This window comes from Dipodomys merriami, unplaced genomic scaffold, assembly GCF_024711535.1.
Source record: "Dipodomys merriami isolate MVZ:Mamm:240054 unplaced genomic scaffold, mDipMer1.0.p SCAF_3084, whole genome shotgun sequence".
NCBI classification, from domain to species: Eukaryota; Metazoa; Chordata; class Mammalia; order Rodentia; family Heteromyidae; genus Dipodomys; species Dipodomys merriami.
The window spans coordinates 9309-16555 of NW_027204587.1; the positions used below are offsets into that span (position 1 = coordinate 9309).

The 7247-nt window shown below is 36.8% G+C and overlaps 1 non-coding gene across 1 annotated transcript; it reads right to left on the reverse strand.

Annotated features, from left to right (window-relative positions):
- Nucleotides 1-6611: 6611 nt before the first annotated feature.
- Nucleotides 6612-6713, reverse strand: LOC138840973 (U6 spliceosomal RNA). The gene has a single exon (XR_011376287.1). It is a non-coding gene; the product is annotated as a U6 spliceosomal RNA (small nuclear RNA).
- Between the last annotated feature and the right edge of the window lie 534 nt (nt 6714-7247).

Consider the following 7247-nt stretch of genomic DNA (forward strand, 5'->3'; position numbering starts at 1 on the left):
AGTTTCTTGGCCTTTATTGTGGTCTTGTTGACTTTCTCTTTATAGGGCATCTTTAAGAATCTTTTGTAGGGCTGGCTTGGTGGAGATGTACTGTTTCAATTTTTCTTTGCTATGGAAGGTTTTTATTTGGCCTTCAGTTATGAAGGAGAGTTTAGCTGGGTACAGTATTCTTGGTTGATAGTTGTTTGATTTTTACAGCTTGGCATACATCATTCCAGGCTCTTCTTGCTTTGATTGTCTCTGCTGAGAAATCTGAGGTGATTCTAATTGGTTTCGCTTTATAGATGATTAATCTTTTCTCCTTGACAGCTTTAAGGATCTTTTCCTTGGTCTGAGTTGATCCTGTGTGGATTATAATGTGATGGTCGGATGTCCTATTATGATCTAGTTTATTTGGGGTTCTAAAAGCTTTTTGTATCTGAATAGGCTTATCTTTTTGCATGTTTGAGAAGTTCTCTGTTAGGATCCTGTTAAAAAAATTTCCTAGACCATTACCTTCTGTTTCTAGGTGCACCTCTACACCCATTCTCCTTAGATTAAGCCTTCTGATGGTGTCTTCCAGGTGTTGGATAGACCTATCATATTTCTTGGACTTGTCTTGGATGCTTGTATGGTCTTTCTCTATAATATCTAGGCTGTCTTCAATCCCCGAGATTTGGTCTTCTGCATGGTCTACCCTGCTGTCAAGAATTTCTACTTTGGTTTTTATTTCTTTTCCTTCTAATTGGTCAGCTAAGAAAAGTCCAGGACCAGATGGTTTGACAGCAGAATTCTTCAAGCCATCAAAGCAGAACTCACACCAATACTCCTCCACCTCTTCAATGAAATTGAAAGAGTAAATCACTACTGAACACATTCTATGAAACCATCATAACCCTCATCCCAAACATTTTCATATGGACTTCACCTCAGTCTACAACATTCCTTCATTATTCTGTCCCTGATGTTTTTATACTGTCAAGACATAATAAAACCAGTTTGATTTACAGCATGAGAAGTTATCCACCTGGCTGACTTTGAAGCAGAGCATGGTCAATAGAGAAGATGCCTTCTGGTTTCTCATTACATGTAATGGCTTTTGTAATGATTGCATTCTATTTAGTATTTTAAAAAAACTGCTGGCTAGTTTGTGACCATTTGGGTAAATGCCCCAAAGTGGTATTGTTGGATCATAGAGGAGCTCTATGTGGAGTCTTTGGAGGAAACTCCATACTAATTTCTAAAGCTGTTGAACAAGTTTACACTCCCAACAATAATGCTTTAAGGTTCCATTCTGTCCACATCACCACCAGCATCTGTTGTTTTTAGAGTTCATGATTATAGCCACTCTAACTGGGGTGATGTGGCATCTCAATGTTGTTTTGATTTGCATTTCTTTTATGGCTAGAGAGGTTGAGCATTTCTTCATGTGTCTATTGGCCATACTGTTTTCCTCTTCAGAAAAGTTTCTCTTTAAGTCTTTAGCACACTTATTTATTGGGCAGTTGTTTCTTTGAGGATTTGTTGTTGGGGGATTTAGTTTTTTGGTTCCAGGTATATTTTAGATATGAGACCCTTGTCAATTACCAGCACAACTATGTTTATTGAAGCATTATTTATCATGGCTAAAATATGAAACAAACCCAGATGTCCCTCACTAGATGAAAGGATGAAGAAAATGTGATATATATATATATATATACACACAATGGAATTCTATGCCTCCATCAGAAAGAATAACAATGCCCCATTTGTTAGGAAATGGAAAGACTTACAAAAAATATATTAAGCCAGGCCCAAAAAAACATAGGTAATAGGTCCCATGGTTTCCCTTATTTGCAAAAACTAGTATATGTCTGAGACAAGCAGAAAAGGGCAGATAAGTTGATGTTAGATGAAATGAACCCCAAGATAAGGATTCAATTGTTTTTTTTCTTTATTGCAATTGTTTCAAACATTTACCAGATGATTTCTTTGTTGATTTGTATGTCCATCCCCCATGGTATAACCCATGCTTTCACTGTATTTGTTGTTGGTATAACTTGTGGAGGGGAAGGGAAAAAAACAAATCATTTAAATAGGGATGCAGGTGGACTCATTGTAATAATGAGATGTACAAATCCTTATTTCGAAAAATGAACTTTACAACCTTGGTGGGATGGGGAGTGTGGGGGGAGATGCGAAGGGATGGGAACAAGAAGCAAAGGAGGCAACAATGCTTGATAAAAAATATACTCATTATCTTGCCCATGTAATTGTAATTGTTATTCCTAGAAATTTATGCTAAGTATTTCACAAGTTTTTTTTCTCTTAATTCTTAAGAAAACATTTGCTATAATTCTAATATTATTACCATTTTAGTGTTAGGAAATATTGTAATTAAAGGCACTAAGTTCATGGCCCAAAGACACACAGTGGGGAAGGAAATGATTCAAAATTTCAAAAAGTAAACAATAAAAAAGTAGGTAAAATCCTCTCCATTCCCTTACTCTCTCAACTCAATATTCATGCTGTCCAAGAAATAATAGCATAGCAATTATTGCCCACGTTAATTGTTTTTTTTTGTTAAAAAATATATATTTATTTCAGTTTTTAGATGCTTCAGATGTTACAGGCCATCATGATTTAAATATGAGGGAAAAACATTTTAGAAAGGATAAGAACCTTTTGTTTAAAGACTGAAATATAAATTGTTCATTCACTTTTAAGAAACAAAGTTCACAATAACCTATTAAAAAAAAACAATCATTTTCCCCCTTAACTTAATGGAGATTTCTCTCTAGTGAAGCTTTTTGTAAGAAGATAAAATTTTTCATTTTCTTGAGACTGAATTGATGAAAGGGCATATGGTGTCCCCAAAAATGTCTGATGAGTAAGAACATTAAAATGACTAAACTGATGGGACACATTTAATTCATTATGATAAACCCAAGAATGGCTATATGAATCTTGTTCTGAATTGCTGTCCTCTCCTTCAGAGCCCACGGTAATTGTTTTCTGTCACATTTTGTCTTCAACACAGTGTTGGTAACATTGGGTTATCATGCTCAGAGCTGAGCTCATAAATTGAAGTCTAAAGAGAGACAAATTTCTTCTGTTCCACAGTTCCTGTATACATTTTAAAAAGTACTAAAGGGCTGGGAAGGTGGCTCAGTGGTAGAGCGACTGCCTTGCATGCATGAGGCCCTGGGTTCGATTCCTCAGCACCACATAAGCAAAAAAGAAAAAAGGCGGAAGTGGCGCTGTGTCTCAAGTGGTAGAGCACTAGCCTTGAGCTGAAGAGCTGAGGGACAGTGCCCAGGCCCAGAGTTCAGGCCCCATGACTGGACCCCCCCCCAAAAAAAAGTACTAAAACTAGCTGGTAGCTGGTGGCTCACACTTACAATCCTGGCTACAGAGGAAGCTGAGATCTGAGGAATGCGCTACAAAGCAAGCCCAGGCTGGAAAATCTGTGAGACTCTTATCTACAATAAACTACCAGGAAAGCAGAAGTGGCACTGTGGCTCAAGGGGTAGAGCACTAACCTTTAGCTGAAAGGCCCAGGGAGAGTGCCCAAGTCCAGAGTTCATGCCGCATGACCAAATTTTAAAAAAAAAGATTAAAACTTTTAAATACCATCACTTACTGTCTTTTAAGAATCCAAAAATGAAATAAATTCACATATAATCACTCCAAAATGCTTTAAAAGTGGGAGATGATAAACAAGCCTCCATGAAGTAAATTTTCTTCTATTTTTTAAATTATTCTGAAAGCCTTGTGCTGGTTGGTCACACCTGTAATCCTGTCTACTCGGGTATCTGCTCAGGAACTTGAGATCTGTGGATAACCGTTCGAAGCCAATCAGGACAAAAAATATTCATGAGATTATTTAAAAAAAATTACAATGGAATTCTATGCCTCCATCAGAAAGAATGACATTGCCCATTTGTTAGGAAATGGAAAGGCTTGGAAAAAATTATATTAAGTGAAGTAAGCCAGGCCCAAAGAAACATAGGTTCCATGGTTTCCCTTATTTGCAATATCTAGTATATGTATGAGTCAAGCAGCAAAGGTCAGATAATGTGATGTTAGGAAAATGAACCCTTACATATGTATTTAAATGATTTTTTCTTTCATGAATTTTTTTCTAACGCATTTATAAAATTATTTCTTTCTTGCTTTGTATATCCCTCCCCCACAGTATAACCCCTGCTTTCACTATATTTGATGTCGTTATAATTTGTGGAGGAGAAGGGGAAAAACAAGTCATTTAAGGATACAGGTGGACACGTTGCAGAAATGAGAAGTACAAGTTGTCCTGTCAAAAACGAATTTTACAAATTTGGTGTGGGGGGGAGTATGGGGTGGGGGGTGGGGGGAGGCTGGGAAGGGAAGTGAAGGGTAAACAAAGGAGGAGGCTGCAATGCTTGATAAGAAATGTACTCATTATCTTGCCCATGTAATTGTACCCCCTCTGTACAGTATGTTCACAATAAAAATAATGAAAATATTAAAAAAAATTAATGAACTAGCAAAGAGCCAAGAATGGAGATGTAGCTTATATAGTAGCTCATCAATCTAGAGAGGAATGGCCTAGCGGGTCCTTGATACACTGAATTCAAACTCTGAGAACAAAAATGCGCAGGCATGCACACACACACACATACACAAACACACATTTATTCAAAATATCTGCATATCAGTGTTTTGTATTAATTTCTTTGTTAACGATATTATATGGGTAAAATAGGGGAAATATTCTCTTCCATCCCATAACATTTTTATATTTTTTATTGTAAAAGTACTGTACAGAGTGGTTACAGTTACATGAATAGTTCATTTCCTATCAAACATTGTTACCTCCTCCTTTGTTTTCCCCCCGCCATCCCTTCCCTCCCAGCTCCACAAGTACACTCCCCTCCCCCACCCTCCTAAATTGTAAAGTTCGTTTTTCAACATACTGTCTTGTGCGTCACATTGTTGCAATGGGTCATACTGTATCCTTATTTTACTATTTTGTTTTTTCCCTTTCCATCCCCAAATTAGAGAAGTGTATATACAAGATGGAGGTGCACCAACATCAGATACAGTGAAAACAGGGCTTTAACTGTGTGGGATGCACATATAAAAATCACATCATACATTATAAATATATTAGAAACCACAGGAAGGAATACAAAACCACTTGTGTCCTTATCATGGGGTTCATTTACCTTAACATCATCTTATCTATTCATATGCACATGCTTTTGACCTTTTTTTTTTAATTGTGAAAATACCATACAGAGGAGTTACAATTACGTGGAAAATGTAATGAGTACATTTCTTATCAAGCATTGTTGCCTACTCCTTTTTTTCGCCTTACCATACCTTCTTTGCTTATCCCAGATATGCATTAGTTATTGCAAATAAGGGATACCACAGGACCTATGATTCTTTTTTTTTATTGTGAAAATGCCATACAGAGGTGTTACAATTACATGCGTGAGTTATTGAGTACATTTTTTTTATTGTGAGAATACTGACAGAGGAGTTACAATTACATGGGCAAGATAATGAGTACATTTCTTATCAAACATTGTTGCCTCCCCTTTGTTTCCCCTTCCCATCCCTTCCCACACTCCCCCACTTTTCCCACCCTGTCCTCCTCCCCCCAAAGTTGTAAAGTTCATTTTTTGACATAATAACTTGTATATCTCATTGTTGCAATGAGTCCACTTGCTCCTCTTTGTTTCCCCTTCCCATCCCTGCCCATCTCCCACCCCCTACACCCACCAACCCCTCCCCCCCCATCCCCCCCCACTGTCCACATCCCTCAATACCTGGCCAAAATCATTTTTTGACATAACGACTTGTTCATCTCATTGTTGCAATGGGTCCACCTGCATCCCTTTTTCAACGATTTGTGTTTCCCTTCCACTGCACAAAGTATACCAACATCAAATACAGTGAAAACAGGGGCTTTAGCTTGCAGGAGGAACATACAAAGCAACAAAGAATTCATCTTATAAATATCTTAGAAACAATCGCAAGAAATAAAAACTATTTGAATCCTTATCTTGGGGTTCATTTTGCCTAACATCAACTTATATGATGTTTTCTGCTTGTAGCAGACACATACTAGTTATTGCAATTAAGGAATCCATGGGACCTATCTTTCTTTGGGCCTGGCTTACTTCAATTCTTTGAGCCTGGCTTAATTCACTTAATATAAATTTTTCCATGTCTTTCCATTTCCTAACTGGGTGATGTCATTCTTTCTGATGGAGGCATAGAATTCCAGTACACACACACACACACACACACACACACACACACACACACACACACACACACACACACACACACACACACACACACACACATTTTCTTGATCCATTAGTTTACTGTGGGGCCTCGGGTTTGGTTCTGTATCTTAGCTTTGGTAAATAATGCTGCAATGAACATAGTTTTGCTGGTAGTTTTAGTATGGTCTTGTTTGTGATCATTTGGGTGAATGCCAAAATGGGATTGCTGGGACTTAGGGGCGCTCTATTGTAGTCTTTTGAGGAACCGCCATACTACTTTCCAAACTCTTCGAACAAGTTTAAACTCCCAACAACAATGCATTAAGGTTCCCTTCTGTCCACATCCCCTCCAGCATCTGTTCTTTTAAAAATCTAGAATGCTTCACGAAGTTGAGTGTCATCCTCAGTCAGGGGCTATTCTTCTCTTTATTGTTCCAATGTTAGTGTATGTGCTACTGAATTGAGCACAGAACATTTTTTATACATAAAGTGTAATTGATTTTCTTAAACTAGACAATTCCACAAAAATTTAATTCAAAAGAATTGTCGTGAAATTTTAGAATCATGTATTTCTTACATAAGAACACATTTAAGAATAAAGTCAAGTTTGACATGTCAAAAACAAAATAATACCAGATATTTGTTGTTCAACAGATGTGTAGGAGAAGGAATTCAATTAATCTGTACAAGGAACCTGCCATAATGAACACTATAGAAAGTGTTAAGGTTTGTTAAAAGTTTTAATGTTTTAAATATGTTTAATTTTGGGAATTTGCTCATATATGCCAAAATTAAGACTATTTAGCAGGTTATAAAACTTTTTCATAAAGCATTTAAGATTCATGGTACATACTACTAAATATGTACATTTCAGAGTTTATAGAAACATTACTAATGAGAAGTTGCAAAGTGTTTGTGTAAAGAAGCAGATTTAAGACATTAACTGCACAGTTTCTGTTAAAATTTAAAGGCTTCTTTACTTTATATATTAGTGAGGAACAA